The 19352-nt window shown below is 43.1% G+C and overlaps 2 long non-coding RNA genes across 2 annotated transcripts; one reads left to right on the top strand and one right to left on the bottom strand.

Moving 5' to 3' along the window:
* Positions 1-470: 470 nt before the first annotated feature.
* LOC134472389 (uncharacterized) lies at positions 471-16224 on the bottom strand. Its single transcript, XR_010042194.1, has 3 exons — positions 15991-16224; positions 3508-3653; positions 471-908 (listed from the first exon to the last, which is right to left on the bottom strand). It is a non-coding gene; the product is annotated as an uncharacterized LOC134472389 (long non-coding RNA).
* Positions 13298-18390, top strand: LOC134472390 (uncharacterized). The gene is made up of 3 exons (XR_010042195.1): positions 13298-13382; positions 16009-16103; positions 17006-18390. It is a non-coding gene; the product is annotated as an uncharacterized LOC134472390 (long non-coding RNA).
* Positions 18391-19352: the final 962 nt, after the last annotated feature.

The raw sequence follows: 19352 nt of genomic DNA, 5'->3' as shown, positions 1-19352 counted from the left end.
GGGCCAGGGCCCCTGTTTCAAGCACAAAGCAAACTTAGCATCGTCCAAAGATATCAGGAAAGGAAACATTCTTTAAAGGTCTTCCCACTTTGGGCTGGGTGGGACCTGGTTCATATTAGAAGTTATCTTTCATAAATGTCTTTTATAAATGTTTATGTAATGAAGGCTCTGCAGGGAACACTGACCATTGGAATAGAAAACAAGAACACTTAGCAATTCCAGAGTAACCTTTGCAAAAAATATTGTTAAGCATCATAATCACCACAGAGCCCCAAACTCCAAGAATAACTCTTTCATACAAAAGATACCCACAGCCACTTTCCCAAGGTTGATGTCTTTGTGATGCTGCCCGCCTTCTCCCTTGAAGACATAAGGCAACCTCTGCTTTACCATAAACTTTACCACACTTCCGCATGGTTGCCTGTGTGTCTTGACTAAACTCTTTCATCCAAGGCACAAAGGACCGACGACCCAGCTTCCTGGTGACAGTAGAGATGGAATCCAGACCTCCAGGTTCTCCCAGTCTATCCCTTCTCAACACCTGAAGACCACAACTTTTGCACATTAACCGGAGACTTTCACTCTGTCTAGAATACCCTTTCCTTCACACTCACAAGCTTAATCTTGCAGCCCTAGACATTAATAACAAACTCAAAATCTTTTTCAAAACTTATATATTAACGAGTCATCAGCTGGGGATACATCAGTTGCCTTAGTCAGTTCAGGAGAGAATCTCCTTGAATCTTGGTCAAATGCTCTTCTTCCTAAGGCTCGTCTCATGTTCTCCCTGGAGGAAGTAATGTCCACCTCATCCTCATCTTCCTAGGGCTTCCCCGCACCTCGTGGTAACATTCATCAGGACTTTATCAATGCCTTCTCCATCTATACCACACAGGAACCTGTGATTGCTGTTGAAATTGAATATTCAAGGACTGAAAACTGAAAAACAAGAGCTATGCTTTTCTACTCTATTTAGTTCCTTATATAGCACTCAATATATGCTTGTCCAGATTGCTAAGTGGGGCAAAAGATCCTTAGGTACAGGGTGGGAAGAGGAAAGAGAACCAGCTACAGCTGATCACTGGCACTGCTGACAAGGCATAGCAAGGTGTTTGGAAAAGCAGGCATTAAACTCTGAGCCTAGGACAACTTTCCTGGCTCTCCTCTCTCACCACCTTTCCAGGCAGAATTTTCATAGAACAGCTTGGGGCGCCGATGCTTTCCTGGCTGTCAAGCTGCTGCTGTGATAATTACCCTGGTAATCACCCACACCTTGCAGATTAGTGGTGCTAAGTGGTGGGCCTGAGGAGAGGGAAGGCAGACCTGCTCTCAGGCAGCATTTGCAAGAGCCCCAAAGTATCCCTTTTAGCTGCTGGTAAGAGGAGAAGGAGAGAAAAAGGGGTGAATTATTACTCATGTGGATCTTGAGAGGTACTGGACACTATGAATTACTGTAGGTGCTAGGGTTGTGTCCTGCTGTCTACAAGGCTTGTGGAAGAGAAAATTCGGGATTCACTTTCAATAGAATTGAGTAGGAGTAGATGAAGGGAATATACTCCATTTCCCATAATTTGGGGATACTCAGGGTTCAACAGAACAGCTGGGACTTTTTAACTGAGAATTGTTCAGCATTCTCAGTAAGTCAGTATTGTGCCTCTTTAAGGCTAAAGTCCCATGTCTGGCAGCATCTGGCCTGCCTTGACCATAGAACCTTTGACCCCACTCTCTTTCTTGTTTCCTGGGATGAGTGGTCTGTAGGGCACTATGGAAAATTCAGCCCTAAAGACAGGACTTCATGGAGAGAAGGTAAATGATCTTTCTTTGAGAAACCTTTGGGTATGAACTAGGTCTGTTAGATGTTTAGGGCCGCACTTCCCATTTAGTCTGCTCCATGCACTGATACAGGAAATATGCTTGTTGCACAGCTGAGGGAATGAAAGTTGAAAGACATGAAGTAGCACGATTGAATTCAGAGTGCTGGGGACGGGGTACAAGCCTGGATAACTGCACCCATAGGGTGGTCCTGAGGGCCCATCTCCTCGGCAGGGGAAGGAAATCACTCTGATCTTCTTAAGGGCAGCCCAGGAGCTACACAAGGACAGGGACTGTAGACCAGAGCAGCTAGGTAATCTCTGTAAAGTGAGCTGTAAGATTAAACTGAAAAGTGGAGGAAAGATGCTGATTTAAAGATCCTGAGGAGTGAAGCTGGACCCCATGGAAAGCTCTCGGTGACTGGTTAGAATCAAGGAGAGAAACCTAACTTCTGCTTATGCCCAGAGCCAGTTAGGACTCTGGCCCCTGAGACACTGGATCATTCGAAGATTCCTCCTCTGTGCTGAATGGACACCTTGAAGACAGGAGGGAGGCTGAAGATGAAGGTGAAGATAAAGACAGGAGGGGTAGCCCTATAAGCCCTCGGTTTCCAAGGAGCAGAATCTGCTAACCTATCACAGATTCCAAGCACATAGTCTGAAAACCCACAAAGCCAAGGACCCGGAAGTGTACTACTTGTTGAGATAGAGTAAGATCACTGTGTAGGCCAGCTTCATCCATTGCTGGGACACAACATTCAACATCCACAGCTTAGCAGAGGAGAGTTTTCATTTGGCTCACAGTTGAGAGGATTCAGTCCATCGTCTGCTGGCTTGAAGATACAAACCATCATGGCCAAAAGGGCAAAGCAGAGGAAAGTTTCTTACCACTTGGAAGCCAGGGAGCAGAGAGAGAAGGGAAGGGCACCAGATGTAGGTGTATTGTACCCTCTAAAGTTCACCCTTAGTGATGTATTGCTTCCTCGTGTTTCCATTAGGGGTGCCATCAGCCAGACTTGCATATCTTAGGTCTGCTGAACACGCTACATAAGCTCTTTGAATTTTCATTCCCTCATCTGTGCAAAGAATATGTGTTTTATGTACCACTGAGTCAGGTAAATTCAGTGACAAATGCACATAGAAGCACTCAACAAACAGAGGGGATGCCATCTCAAAGGAATTCCCAGCAGGCCTCACTGCCAGGAGTACATTCAGCTATGAACTCATCAGTAGCTCAGTCCATGGGCCAGTGCAGCACCCACCTGATTCAGTCCACTCTGAAATCCCAACTCTGATGAGACTTTTGGGGAACACCTTATAGATACAAATCTTAAAAGATACTTTACCTTTTCCAGTGATGACAACTAAGGGTCTCAGCTGGAAACCATATTACCAGCAGGTGGTGTGCTCTGTGGGGCATGTGTGTGTGTGTGTGTGTGTGTGTGTGCGTGTGCACGCGTTTCATCCCATGTAGCTTGGATAAGGCTGAGGTAAGCCAGAATCCTTAAAGGTTGGAATAGGCAGGCTCAGAAAAGCTCCAACAGAAACCCCCTGGTACCCTTGAAGCTTGGGCCCCTGGAGGAATAGAAACAGAGAAATCTTTCTGTTTACTGTGCTCTACAGGCCCAAGGTAAGACTGGGTTCCTAAAGTACTCTCCAAGGGGTGAGAGGCAGCTGCTGCAGCTCAGACACTTACAACTGAAGGAAAATCCTTCTCCTTGACGGGTAGAGTTGGAAAGTCTTCCTCCTCCATCAGAGCACTGTCAGGAGAGTCCCCAGGGCATCTCATTGCCTTCTGTCCTGTTGCATTTGGTTCCTGAGGCAGGTCCAGTTTCAGGGGCCCTAGGGAGCACAGGTGTCCAGGCAGGGACAGATACTGGATGAAAATCTTGAAAATTAACTGGAAATCAATAACAAGTGAGCTGGTACATCTATAAAATATTTGAAAGTTTAACAATAAATTTCCATGACAAATAAAATACATTGAGGAAAAAAGTCAACAAAGTCTGGGAAGGAGGAAATAAAACTAGCTACGAATATGATAATTATGTGCATGGAAAATCTCAAAAAGTCTAACAAAAAATGTCTAGAAAGGATGTGAGGTTGAAGATCAATGTAGTACAGCAAGAATAACTATGCAAAGAACAATAAGAGGGCAGAGTTAAAGAATCAAACAGAACTATACCTGTATCCACCAAGAGATGAGACAGACTGTAACATGATAATGTTAAGTTCAGGGCCTGTTTGTTGCTAACTACAAAACCCTACTGAAAGAATCCAAATCAGGACATAAATGGAGCAACACGCAGTGGGCCAGGGATGTCTGTTTTCCTGTAACTGATTTGCGGATTTGATGTAATCACAACCATATCAGTGGGCTTTTTTTTCATAGATATGGACAGGCAGTTAAAAAATCTGATAATGCCAAGTGTTGGCGATGAGATACAGGAACTAAAATTTCATGCATTGCTCACAGGAGTAAAATACAGAACCATTACAACCACTGGACAGTTGTTTGGAAAATTAGACATGTGTTTCCCATCCAATTGGGAAACCCCACTGCCAAGTATTTAAACCACACAAATAAGAATTTATGTTCACACAAAACCACAAAAATGTTTACATCAGCATGATTCATACTTTCCAAACACTAGAAATAATCCATATGGCTGTCAACACGTGAATGGATAAAAACTAAAATATCCCGATGACTGTATATATAAAATACTTCTCAGATGTAAAAAGGAGTGAGCCATGGGTAGCTCCACCTAAATGTGTAAAACACTTGTTTTTTGCAACACACACACACATTTCAGCTGCCATAACACAGCTCCCTCCTCCAATCAGAATCCCAGCTGTCCAGACTCCCATGTTGAATGTGCCAACCGCATGACTTCTAATCAGTGTTAATTTATCCTAAATCAGACTTGCAAAGGAGAGTGCACTGGCTGGCATCTAGTGTTACCTGGTAGAATAGAAATTAAATTTCATGCTTTGTTGGGTAAAAGCTAATTAATTGCATTTATAATCTGTTCGTTTGTTACTAGACTCACAATCACTTCCAATTACTTGGTAAACCCATGTAATTATGTTTTAAAATAATTTATTCCCTTTTCACCCCACTAGCAACAGTTGATTTTTCGATAGATTAAATATACTCCACGCGTGAGCTAACTGTATTTCTTTCTTTCTTTCTTTCTTTCTTTCTTTTTATTTGTACTGGGGATCGAACTCATGACTGCTTGCTTGAAAGGCAGGCACTTATGCTGCTGAGCTAAATCCCCAGCCCCTAAGCTAACTGTATTTCAAAGCATAAATCATCCTTTTAATGGATAGGGTCTTGTTTAATTAATTAAATTGAATCTAAAGTGTAGTCTGTAATCTTTCTATCACCCAAAGTTTAGTAGCTGGGGTTATCATGGCAAAATGCTAGCTGTCCTTGACATTCTCTAGGTCAGTCCAATCAGTCTCACATGCATTGAAATAATTTCTGTCATCTTTGTAATAATTACTGAATCAAATGTCACCATACGGAGATATTAACACATTGATATTCTTTTAAATAGGACAAATGATTGTTAAATTCAGTGGTTGTGGAGAAGTCCATGAAAATAAAACAGATTTGTTAAATCACGGGGAAATGAATTTGTGATCTCTGTTGGCAAAAATGTGCACTAGACAATAATGGTTTAATTTTCCATAATTATAACAGAGGCCTGTGGATCCACAGGTTTTCTTAGAGAACGAGGCACATGTAGCCCAGACATGAAGCTCACCACTTCCACCATGCTTTATGAGCTGCTTCTTCACACCTGCATTCCTGAATCCCTGCAAGCTGCAGTCTTACTACCCGTAAAATGGGTTTATAGCAGTGATTACCTAGCAGGACTCTTCTGGGAATTAAATAAGTTCTGCCTTTCCACTACTTGACAGAAAAGTAAGCACATAATAAAGGTTGGGACCATTATTTCTTATTAATGGTAACAGTAGCATTAACTAGACTACTTATTAGAGGACACATGACATTATTGCTAAAAGAAAGAGGAGACTACCGAGTAGTCCACGTGTGGATGTCACTAAAATAAACACACATTGCTTTTGACTAGTAGGTCAGAGGTTGGGTATCTGTACACAAAATTGTCCCAGTCAGGCCTGAAGGCACTGATTGGTGAAAATCAATATCCTGGCAAAGGAATCACGCCCGAGGTGATAATAAGGCATTGGAATTAAGCATAACTGCACATCGGGTGTTAGAGCAAATGTTGAGGGCCAGCAGGTCAGTGGTCAGCAGGAAGAAACAGAGATGCCAGCAAGCCTGGGCATAAATCTGTGTGAACAAGGTTCTGTTAGCAGAAGCTGTGTTCAAGTGTTTACATGGCTCAGGGTGGAGTCCAGAGGCAGAAAATATGCGAGTAATTTAACGCGGAGCTATTAACATGGATTATCAGGTAGTAAAAGTCCTTTTCAGAGGTTGTGCAAACACTAGGCTGTGGTGTCCTTAGCTTCTAGCCGTATTTTGATGATTCCAGCAAGAGCTTCCTGCCATTTCAGGAGAGGAGGAATAAAATAAAATATAGGAAAATAATTAAAGTTAGAAATATAAAAAGAAAAATAGAGAAATTGTCTCCCCTGGGGTTATTGCTTCATGCTTTGAGAATAAAATAAACTCGATGATCTATATTGAGAAGTGAAATTGGCTATAAATATGTGAAATTATCTATGCAGTTTACCAGCATGATTTATTATTATTATTATTATCGCAAGGAAAGTGAACTCGGGTTTAAGTGTAACAGGCACTGCTCTTCATTTCCACTCACAGTCCCCTTCTTTACTGTACATTCAAGCTCAGTCTTGGGGTGTCTTTATCTTACTTATGGGCATTTACATTTAAATACCTTGGTTTAAATGACAGACTTTGTTATCACTGAACTTTATTTTGTGATCTAAAGGTTTAGTCTAACCATCAATTGTGATTTTTCTTTAATGTTAATTAAGTGTCTTTTCCATTGATCTTATATAAAGAATGAGCTCAGATTAATTATTCGGGTCTCACCACATTTATAGCTGAAAGGAAAAGGAGACATTGAATTGAATTTATTCAAATTTTAACTGATTGAAATGGAATCTCCTTCAAGTCTTTACTGAGAACAGCTTGTCAGACAGGAATATATGTACAGTGCAGATTGGAGATTTTATGAAACTTTAATTCCCTTTTAGTGCCCTTCACATCATGAAAATACATTACAGTAGAAAAATTTCATCATCCACTTTTGAACATTTAATGACTAAAAGAAATAAAGGTAGACCCAACTCATGCAGTGTACACTTTGCGTGCTAATCAGCTCTTTGCTTGAGCTCGTGTATCACTGTGAGACCAACACATAACATGGAGAAATGCTCAGCAGCTGTACAGTGGATCACAAAGCCCCAGTTCTGCGGCTGCAGAAGTGACTGTGCTGTATTTATCTGCACACCTGGGGTTAAAGGGAATGTAATAGAAATGAAACAGGCACAGAGCCTCTCCAAACGTGTAGATGCCCCATAGCATCAGCCAAATCACTTCTGTATTTGTAGATCCTCCCTACATATTCTCAAAATTAGGATCCATGAGCTTGTATTTCCTTTCAAGTTGAGCTGTTTTCCACGTGCACCACAGACTGTACTTAGAGTTAAAATGAAGGAGTCAAACACAGCTTGGCACTAAATCTTCATACACACAAGTAAACAAACCCACAAAGTGACCATTTCATTCCACTCTGAGAGTGGGGATAAGGGACGAAGTGAGGCATGGACAGGCCCTGTAGCCTCATCCACGTGGGTGCCCATGTGTTGATGGCTTGGTCTGCACTGGACACCATTGGATGGGGGGTTCCTTTAAAGGTGGGCTGCACAGGGAGTTCTCATCCATGTGTTCTGGGCCCTAAGGGGTGCTGTGTGCTGCTGGCCTCATATTCTTCCCCTCAGACCCTTGGCCGCCATGAGCTGAACAGCTGCCTCTCCACATGCCACTGCTGTGATGCCTGGCTTTGCCTCAGGCCCAGAAGGAAGGGGTGCACCAGAACTGGGACTGCAGCTTCCAGAGCTGTGAGCCAAAGCAGCCTCGTCTCTACATGGGGAGCATCTCCAATGTTTTGCAGTGTTAGAAAGTGCAATAACAGAGATGAGGTTTAAAATAAACGCAGATGGCAGACTTTAAAGCAGTTAGAAACAGTGGTTTAGGGGTCAGGAAACTTGGACTCTTGTACACTGTGACCTGTGATCACTTCATGGAGACCTTAGGTCGCAGGAACAGAATTAAGGAAGGGAAAAGCAGGGAATACAGGGTTTAGACAGAGTATTTGTCTTTGCTTTCCATTGCTGGGCAAAGTGCTTGACACACACACAAATTAAAGTAGAAGAGATTTATTGTGGCTCAAGGTTTTAGTCCATGTTTGGCTGACTTCAAGGTAGAAACGGCCTGGGGCCAGGACCAGGAGGAGAATTATGTATCTCATGGCAGGCAGGAGAGAGGGACAGAATGACAGAGAAAGAGACAGAGACACGGACACAGACACAGACACAGACACAGACACAGACACAGACACAGACAGACAGAGAGACAGAGACAGAGACAGTGCCAGGGAGAAAAGAGGGAGACAAGGACAAGAAAACACCTTTGCATGTCACATCGCCTGTGACAATTAACTGTGTCAACTTGAGTAACTACATTGGGTAGGCGTGGCTCTGGGGATGGCTGATGGCATTTGCTGAACATGTGCTGCGGTTTGCTGGGTGTGAGTGAAAGCAACCCTGAGACCTGCTGTCTGAAGGAAATGAAGGGGAAGCGAGGCAGGAAGGCTGCTTCTGTTCCTCTACAGGAGCTCCTCTCTTCACATTCACCTTGGATGTTGTCTTCTAGCATAGACCCTTCCACCTTTCATCACTGACCCTTTAGCCTCCTGATACAACTGACACAGGACGCTGCAGTGAGCTCCAGGCCTTTGACTGATTCCTTCTCATCTCTAGCTTGTAGAAACCTTCTGCACAGTTCCACACCCGGCTCTGTGAGCAGCCATTGTGAGCCTATCTTGTAATCCTTATAAACCTACTATCTTGGTTACTTTTCTCTTGTTGCTAGGACAAAATACCCAACACTTCAAATTAGGCTTACAGTGTGTGGAGGTTTCAGTCCATAATTAGCTGGCTCTGAGGCAGTGTGGCATGGAACAGGGGCAACATTTCAAGACAGCAAGGCTACAAGAGCAAAAGCAGGGAGAACAAGCATCTTCTCCTCCCTTATATTGTACACAAGTCACCATCCCCCCTTCCAGGGCAGGTGTGGCACTCATACCACCTCTGTGCCCTCCTCTTGCACAGGCTGAGGATATTTACAAAGTAAGGGTCCTGGCTCCCTGCTGGGTGTCTTAGTCAAACTTCTCAAGTTGACGCAAAATATCAACTGTAACACTCACACATCTTGCATTAACTCTGTTTCTCTAGTGAGCACTGACTGATCCACCTCCAGTGGCCACTTCTTCCAACCAAGCCCTCCCTCCTACAGCATATCGGGCTCTGAATTTAGCTGTGGATTTGCCCAATGATGAGGTCTGTTGCTCTCACCACATGAGTCTTTGAGGGGTGCTTCATATTCAAACCATAACAGTATCATTCTGTCCTAATTAGGGCAATTATGGTTAAGAAGGAAATAGGAAAGATCTTCCATTTGTTCTTCAAAAAGAGAAGCAAGGGAAGCAGAAGACATTGAGGGAGTCTCCAGGGTTTTGCTTTGTGTATTTAAAGGAGGGATGAATTCAGTAGGTAAAGATAGTTGCACTTGCCTAGTCCTCTGTGTCAGGACTTAAAATGTGCTGGTTACATGCTCTGCCTTACTTGGGTTTGAATCCTGCATCAGAACTGTGCTTAGAGACTGTGGGAAATAGCTGTGGAGCAGGTTTTTATGAAAATCCATGCATATTCCTGGGACCTAATTTTATTCCTTTTAACCATTAAATGTTCAAGACTAAATTATAAGTTTTTACTACTAGTGTCTGGTGTAACACATAATAAATACATTGGTACATACACACATGGCAGGCTGATCTTTTCCACTTCCTTTTCCTCTCCTCTACCTTCCCCTTCGTGCATTCCCAGATCCACTGCCCTGTAAGCTAAAAGCTGGAATGTTTCAATGTCGTGTCCACATGCTCAGTGTAACTGACCATTTTCATGGAGTCATCACAATCATACATTACATTCGCATTCACCAGCCATTGTCATCTTCTGGGTTAGAAGTGCAGTCACCCCCAGGGGACAGTATGGGGACGCTAGGGTCCCCCTTCCAAAAGCCCCGTTTCATGGAATTCACTTCTTAATGATTAGTGATACTGACCATTGAAGAGCAAGGCTCAGGAATCACAGCTAAGGTTCTCCCTTTTCTGTTTCTTCACAAAACCCCAGGATGAAAAATCTTAAACATGATTTGTTTGTTTTTGTCAGTTCTGCATATTTGTTGTTTATTACTCTCAGTTCTGTGATGCTCGGCAATGGACTTGCACCCTTGATTAAGCAGCCATGCCTCGGAAATGACAGGGGAGGCCTCCAAGTGTCTCTAAGGAAGGCAGTAGAGAAGACGTCTCTGAAGAGAGGGGAGAGACAGGCACTGCTGTTTTATTGAGTGTATTTTAGGGGCTATGTAACATTAAGCTACTGCTCTGAAGATTGTGAATAATAAGTAGATTACTTGTTATGAAAATATGTCTATAATTCCATAAAACTGGCTGAGTTAATGCACTAGAAACCTATTAAGCCCAAATCCTTGTTGCACTGGGATGTTATTTCAACCAGCAATTCATGCAACAACGGCTGTTTTTCAATGCCTGCCCCCTCCCCCGGGAGAAGACACTTTGGTCAGCCTGAAACCGGAGTTCTCACTTACCTTCTCCTGGCACTGATGACTGACCAGAGCACAAGGAGGGAGGCAGAGAGATGGGATCGAATGTGGTACAGCTGTCGCTGGCTCGTCTCTGAATGGCCAGATTTTGTGATTTTAGTAATGTCACTTTGGAAGTTTATTTTTCCTGAGATAATGTACCAAGATCTTTGTTCATCTTCTCTTATTTTATCTACTCATTCAGTTTTTTTTTTATAAATAATCAGAAGCATAAGGTAGCGTACTAAATAGAACAATTAGACATCTAAACAAGACACTAAGGATGGCAGATTCGTGCTTACTGACTGGAGCGTGGTGGAGCCCAGCAGGAGTTGGAACCTCACATCCTGAGACCAGGTGAAGCAGCCTGCTGAGCTAGCGCAGCTGCCCTGCAGAAGAGCAGCAGTGGTCACCTTCTCCAGGGCCCTGTGCCTGCAGCCACCCCTTCTCCCTCCCCATCCTCCCAGCTTGTTCTCTGCCTTCTGCATCCTGGGTGATCACACCATCACTGAGCTCAGTTGTCCTGTTCCTCTCTTGAAGCTGTTTTCACACAACACATATGCCAGGACAGCAGGAGAGCAGTGTGAGAAGAGAGCGGATGCTGGCTGTGGTCCCATTCCTCCAGAACGGGCGTCCTCTGTGGCTCCATTGCTGTAACCATGGTGCCCTCCTCGCCAGACCTCCAGTTGCCTTCACCCAGCACATCAGTCCCGCAAGTTCCAGGCACCATCCTCCTGGTCCTGCCCCTTCAGACCAAGGCGGCTGGTCCCTGAGGTTATCTACCTGTCTGTTCTTGGCTCTCCTGGGTTCTCCCTGTCCTGTAAACAGTCATTTTATTAAACTTCCTTCCCGGATGTTTCCAGGATACAGCATTTCTGCAAGCTGCACACTATCACAGATTTTCCTCACGTGAAACTAATTTTATGCTTGGAATAACTCACTCAAACCCCTGATGACTCTGCAAGTAGCCTGTTAATTATGCTAATTTTCAAAATAGCTTCCTTAAGAATGTGATAGAATAGGTCAATGTCCCATCGATGTGCTGAGCAGGCACACTCCATGGATGCGTAGAGAAATTCCAGAGCTATAGCAAGTGTGCCGCTCAGCAGACTTCTGTGCACCATTGGCAAAATGAAAACCTTTTCAGCTTTAGATAAACAAGATCTACTTTCTAAGGAGTCTCTTTTTCCAAACTGTTAGAGGAACAATTTACATGCCACAGATTCTCTTTTTCTGTTTCTACTGTTTCCTGTCTCTCATTGTCTCTTTTCCAGGTTGCTGTCATCATTGGCTGTCAGGTTTGGGGCCTGGCTTCTCATTTCTTTTTCCCAGTTACAGCTAACAAGCAGAGGTGCTGGTTTTGCTGGTGATGCTCCAGTAGTGGCCCACAGTTAACAGATAGAAGTGGAAGATATTTACACAGCTGTGCTGCCCGAACGGCCACACTCTCCAAAAGTATGGAGCAGCGGCAGCATGTCTAAGGGTACCGTTTCCCATTCCCCCTTGTGCATCAAGGAGCTGCCTCCATCCGCCAGGAACTGCTTTCCTCATGCTTCATCTGGGAGGATTTTCACAGCACCTTTCTTCCTACTCCCGTGCATCTTCTGGCTGAAATTATAATTCACTGCAGTGCCCATGATGAGATGTGTTGTGTTACATGTGATTACTCCTCTATCTGCTTTTGTTCTCTCTCCCTTGCATTTCTAATGTTAATCACAATATCTGGCCCACAAGAAGCATTGATAACTGAATCGCATTTGACTGCAGGAGGCACCTATGATTCAGCGTGAACCACGCACGGGAGAATCATTTTCATGTAGACTCACCCACCCTCCATTAGCCATAAAGTCCGCAACCGCTGTCCTTCATCAATAAAGTCTATTTGCACAGAGAAATGCTCCTAAGACCTCCTAATGTGATGCCAAGTAATTGTTGACCAAATTTCAAACAAGGGCACCAAGCCAGTGATGCAAAACCTGAATGGAGTCAGCCAAAGAAAGATTAGTTTCTTTCTGAGAAGAAGCTTTTCTGTTTCTTTATGCCAGGATAATTTTCTCATATATCCAACAATGTGTGAAGCAATGGAGAAATTCATTTAGGTCTGTTTTTCTCCTGATTTTAACCAAAAGCTTATCTTTCCATTGGTTCAACTGTAACCTAATCCAATAGTTCTGGTAAGATTCAATTACATAATGGCTTAATTGAGAGTAAATTAAACAAGTGTATGTCTAAGTCTTTCCCACTAAATGAGATCATTAAATTAATCTGGGAACTGATGTTTCAATTCTGAGATGATATTTTAAACATTTTCTACCAAGCATCTGCCTGAGAGGTTAGAGTACCACACTCGGGTAAGTGCACCACCACTGTGCATAACTGGATCTGGAAGAGTCCTGGGCCAGCAGCCCCTCATGGATGCAAAGATGCCCTTTATATGAAGGCCACTCCACAGCTGAAGGCACTCACTGTCTTCCTTAAACATGTCTTTTGGCTTAGATTTCAATTCTGTCTGTTGTACTTAGTGTATGTGTGACCTTGACAACTTCGTGTGTCTCCTAGTCTCTGTCTCTTCTCTTGCAGGATGTGAGTGCTGAATCCCTGATGACTTGTCAGAAGGAGAAGTGTTGTGCACCACACACCACCAGTGAAGGAAGCTGATTTCGGTGCACATGATTTCCTCCTTCCTGTGCTCTGGGGGCTGAGTTTCATGCTATTAGATATCACGAGACATGAGCTGTCTTATCACTGACTCCACTCGGTGACTGCAGTTTCTGTCTTGTCACTGTGGATTCTCTGTTGCTGTTGTTGTCAATTTAGGCTATCAATTTTCATTCATATTACACTTGTTGATCAACTTAAATGATCATCTTGAAGAACCAATGTTCTACTAAGCTAGATTGAATCCTGTTTTCACCAACTTCCGCACCCCTGCAGCAATCCCTTGGGAAGTGCGTCCCCTGCTCCTGAGTTTTGCTTCTGTTCTGGAGGGGCCCCATTCTGAGTCAGATGGACTCAGTGTAGCTGCTGACCTCACCTTCCTTCAGGGGCCTACGCTGACCTTGCAATTATCTTCTTGACTTCATCTGAACCTGGATCGGGTGTTGTCTGCAGTACAGTCACACTGGGTGATAGTGGGTGGTTAACTACTCCGTGCTCCCTACACACCCACACACCACTGCTCACCCTGTCCATCTGCTACTCTAAGGATCAATTTGTGGGTGGGAGATGACCAGAAATACAGGCTGATAGGTCTTACTGGGTGCCTTGTTTAAAGCAGACATGTTGGCAAGTTAACGGCTGTTAAAATTTCCTGATTAGTGCATCACAGTTCTTATTTAGTACTTCACTGCTAGTTTTTGAGCAAGCAGGTATCAAAGGTAAAGCATTTTGAAAATCTGAAAGATTCTCTATAAAATTAAGATCGTGCCACATCAGTGAAGAGCTGAGTTGAAGGGAGGCTTCTCTCCAATCTTGCTTCTTCAACTCTTGTTTTAAATAAGAATATCATGTGAGGGCTGGGGATTTAGCTCAGTGGCATAAGCGCCTGTCTGACAAGTGTGGGTTGTGAATTTGATCCCTGGTACAATATATATATATATATATATATATATATATATATATATATATTATGGAATGAATTGTGTAGTTCATTTTAGTAAAGAAAAAAAAACTTTACCTAATGACCATTTATACTAATCCTCACTGATTCTCTTGGATGTTTGATTTCCTCCTTCCCCATAAGTACTGCTTTAACAGCCTCAGGCAGCAAGAGGAGACCTCACATTTGTACTATATGTTTGCAGAGAGAAGAATTAACCATATAATGGAATTAACTATTCAGTGATCTTCCCGGGGTGTGCAGGTTAACCAGGTTTAAGTAGGAGATGTTGGCTTTTATTCTTTTTTCCTATATGAAATGTCACATGTATTTCCTGTATTAATAGTTAGTTCTCTTATCACTGATACACAACACCTGAAACCCACAATTTAAAGAGTTAGTGATTTAATTTACCTTAGGTTTTTGGAGGATTCAGTCTGCAGTTATCCGGCTCCAGGGCAGTAGTATTATAGCAGAAGGTCTTGGTGAAAGCAAAGCTACTTAGTTCATCACAGCCAGAAGCAGAACAGGGAACAGTGGCAGAGAGGAAGGGACAAGAGACCAGATATTGGCCTTCAGGACCCACCCAAATATGTCCAAGACTCACCCAGATACAGTGTGTTGATGGGGTCCCCAGCTGGATCCCAAAGTCAATTAAGCTGACACTGCACTTGAGCCAGTACTGTTCCTGAATTGTACATTGTTAAGAATAGAATAAGAACTTTGCCTGAAATTCATACATCAAAATCTACTTAGGTTCATTTTAATTCTGCCTTAAAACTGTGATCCAGGCTTTCAGAATGATCCATAGCACAGGGCTGATCTGTATATCATTGTGCATAGCATAGTAGTTGACAATTGCTGTTTGAATGGTAAGGGGAGATCAAAGATCATTTACAAAGAAAGATGAAGCAGACTGTAACTGTGACAAGATTTAGGATATTAATGTGTAAGTTTTTCTTGATGTGATATTCGAAGTACTAGGTTAACAGAATCAGGTGGTGTTTTACTTAGACATGGATTCATTTAATAATGGTTACCAAAGGCTCAGTGCATGCCAAAATCTGGGCAAAATTTAACATGTATCCAAGGTACGCAGCCCTTCTCTCTGGAGAGAAGCATTTGGTCTCTATTTAGGGAGTGGTCACAAACATGCAGAAAGAGTTGGGTATAAAGTAGAAAGTGCTGCTGGGATACACTGGAGTTTCTGAATCTTAGGTCTGAGTAGGGAGAAGATCTCTCAGAAGAGATCACTGAGCTGAGAAACAGCTATGAAGTATGCGAGCCACATGAAGGAGAGAATGAGTATACTAAACCTCTGGAGGAGATAGGTGGAAGGTTCCCAGATGGATGGAGGCTGGAATGCGACAACATTAGATCAGTTTCACAGTTTCATTTCTGTCTGGGCAACGACAGAGTCTGCAACAGCTCTCGGTATTTAGTGCTCACATGTTTGTTTCTAGAGCTAATTGCCTGTGGGTTGCATCATAGGGTGAATGATGATATTTCTGAACATCTTGAAACCAGAGATTTTTGGTTCCTGTTTAGCAAACATCCTCAAAGATACACCTATAAGTAAATGTTAATGTTATCTGGTTAGCACTAACCCAGTCTGCTGACAGGTAAAATTAATGATCACACATTTGGAGGCTGATAATAATGATTCTCCTTACCAGTCCTCTGTTTCACAGCCTCCATGAAATGTGCTCTGCTCTGCTCCTCCACGCCCTTCTTCCATGATGTTTGTCTTGGAGCCAGCTGACCATGGACTGAACCAACTGAAGCTGTGAGTGAAATTACATTTCATATCCTTTTAACCTGGAGGCATTGAGTACCTTGTCCCAGCAGTACCAGCACCTTGGTGTTGATCATCTCAGCCTCCAAAAGTGTGAGGAATGGATTTCTTATCCTCATAAGTATCCTGGTCTGTGGAATTCTGTTATGACCTCACAAAGCAGAGTAAGATAAACAGCACCAGAGCTATGACTTGTACCTAGATGTCCTCCCAAACCTCATGAGCTCACAGGTGGGGCTTTTGGGAGATGGCTGGATCATGGGTGTGTGCTACTGGGATCAAGAGTGTGAGGACTAAGTTTATTCCCCTGGTTGGTTTAGCATAGTTTTGGGTATTAATAACAGAAGGTACTCCTGGGTGTGGGGGTGCCACTCAACAGTTTGAGACCTGAATGGGATAAAAGGAATAGAAGGAAGGAAGAATGTAGCTGAGCTGCTGCCTCTGCTTGTTGTACCATGGACTGTTCTCCTCTGTGATGGCTCCCGCTACACCACCTGCCTTAGAACCAACTGAGGATGGACTGAAACCTCTGCAAACTGCAGCCCAAAATAAACCTATCCCCCTTTAATTTAGGGTGGCAAGTACTTTGGCCAAGCAATAAGAAAAGTAAGACAACAGTAATGAAACTCAAGGCTAGATGAAGAGAATGGAAATGAAAAGCTGAGATCCAGACAGAGTCTGGATTAATAATAATAATAATAATAATAATAATAATAATAATACCCCCTCCATCTCATCTTGGCCAGGATTCTGAAATGAGCTAATCGGGCAATGAGGGAGAAGTACGGCTGCATGGAGAACTCTGAGTGCTCATTCAGTGTTTAGCAGAGTCTGGGCCACTGTGAGTAACTCAGTTATGCATCGCTGATCCCCATGATTCTTTTACTGAACAGTTAGAATTTATCAAAGTCCACGTTGGAGTAGAGCAAAGATGCCAAGGGAAGAGGCGTAAAGGATCCCAGAAGCGTCGTCACTGCATGATGTTCATTTTCCTCCCAAGATTCTAATCTGGCTCTGGCCCCTGAAGGAGCAGCAGGACTGCGGATCCATGAGTTGTGCTGGGGCACAGTGGTCACACTTTGTCCCACCAGAGGGCAGCTGTCCACATGGAACTAACCACCCAGCTTACTACAGAGAACGGATCACGAGACAGGTTTTCAAGGAGCACTTCAAATACTGGTCAATCAGTATTCAAATTGTGTAAAATGTGTATTTAAACTTCATGTCCTTGACTTGGCCCTGTACACTATGCAGAACCCAGTAGGCATATAATAAATGCCAGCTGAACTGGAACCTTTGAAAAATGTCATTTAAATGAAAGAAAATCTGAACATCATTTATACGTATTTCCTCTGCCATTTTGGGAGTTAAGGACCCATTTGTTGAAAGCAAAGTAAGAGATAGAGGAATTCACATTAGGATGGAGCCAGGCTGGCATAAAGTAACAACAACAAAAATTCTGTTATTCAGATCCACACACCACAGGGTCAGAGATGGATTAAATAAGAACAGTGCATTTGGCAGCTGAATGAATGGGTCGGAGCGTGGGACTGTTGACTGTTGCTGATTTTAATGGCAGATGAGGAACCATTTTTAAAACAGAACTTGTGACAATAACTGGAAGGGTTTTAAACTTCCTGGAGTGGAAACGCAGAGAGAGGAACACTCAGAACACACAAGGACCAGTTGGTAGAACTTCAGCAATTTATAAACCAAACAAATTCCAGACAGGTTTCCAAGCCAGCTGATTTGACAGATGTTTTGTGCTAGAGTCTGGATTGACAGATTAAATGTAGCACATACCCAGGGCAGAGAACCGTCTTAACTGATCTGTGTAAACTAAGTAACCCAGAGATGTTGAAATTTTTTCAGTGACCGAAGAGGGGTGTTCAGAAACTCTGGTGAATATTTGAGTTAAAAATAAAAATATTTTTATAGCAAAAGACACATTGCCACTGATCCCCTGTGAGATATTCAATTCACTCTTGCTCCAAATACACTTATGCCATTCTTCTACCACCTTCTGAAGCAGTTCTTGAAGTCTTCTTTCTGGAGTGTCTCTTCCTGGCTGTATTGGTGTCCTGAACCAGTTCACATGTTGAGGACAACTGGTGTCAAAAGTATTTCCTATGTGTCCTCATTTACTTTATTCTTCAGATCTGGCATCGTGGGATTTCTGGGTCTTCCCCAATTCAAAATGACCCAGAGAATTAAACATTCTGAGTCAGTTGAGGACATCAAGGCTGCCTCAGTAGCAAAACCAAAGACACTTGGGAAAGAGGACTCCAGAGCTGCTTAGAAAGTAGCAAGAAAGATGAGGTCCAAGATGAAGGGGAGAATTTCAAGGGAGTTTCATAGCAATGTATCTTCTAGTGTAGTGATTTTTAAAAATTTCAACATTCACTGTACTTTTGTGCATAAAGCTTGTATTATCTGAGTGATCTCAGGAGAAAGCTGGGGGAAATGAGGGAAGCATGACAGGGCAGAAGAACCTGGACAAATGTATTTCAGGAGCAGTTGACCTTAGCTCATTTACAAGGGGGTGAACGCCCAAGGTCAGAGATGGGCTGTTACCCCACTGGCCCACCTTTGGCATCCCCTAGTGGTGGGAGGAGACTATAATCTCTTATGTATTTAGAGTAACAGGACTCCCATCACCAAGGACTCTGATTTTGAGTAAGCATGGGAGAACTCCACAAGCATCATCCCCAAGTCACTATGAAGAAGCTGCACTTGGCCAGTTTGGAGGCATCTGATAAGGAAATCAAGCAACATCTGCTCCCCAAGAGCTCCAGGAACTAGATTAGATGTTCACAGGGTAACAGAGAAGAATCACAAACGTATTGTGCTGAGTGAAAACAGTAAGAAATAGAGTAGTTTGTATGCATAAGCCACTTACATAAAGTGCACCCAAAATCTGTCTCATAACCACACTTAACCTGAGGGCTTCAAAGACCAGAGAGTTAAGAGTTAAAAACAAGATACTGTTTCTCAGCTAAACACAGAACTGGGCCTCATGACTCAGTCCTAACTCAGCCCTGCAGGAAGATCAAAGGAAACATCTGCAAATGTGATATGTTCTGGCTACACTGTGCCAGGGAATTCAGAGATAAAACTTGCCAGAATAATATGCCAAGCAGTTCCCAAGTGCCTTGACAGGGCAGTGGCCAATCAGAACGGAATGTTGGTGTTGTACTCTAGAAAAAAAGAACTTTATTATATTTGTATTACACCAAAATA

This window comes from Cavia porcellus, unplaced genomic scaffold (assembly GCF_034190915.1).
Source record: "Cavia porcellus strain 051 isolate PalLab524CR breed Dunkin Hartley unplaced genomic scaffold, mCavPor4.1 scaffold_23, whole genome shotgun sequence".
NCBI classification, from domain to species: domain Eukaryota; kingdom Metazoa; phylum Chordata; class Mammalia; order Rodentia; family Caviidae; genus Cavia; species Cavia porcellus.
Note: the sequence above shows the minus strand (reverse complement) of the source record. Positions and strands in the feature narration are given on the sequence as shown.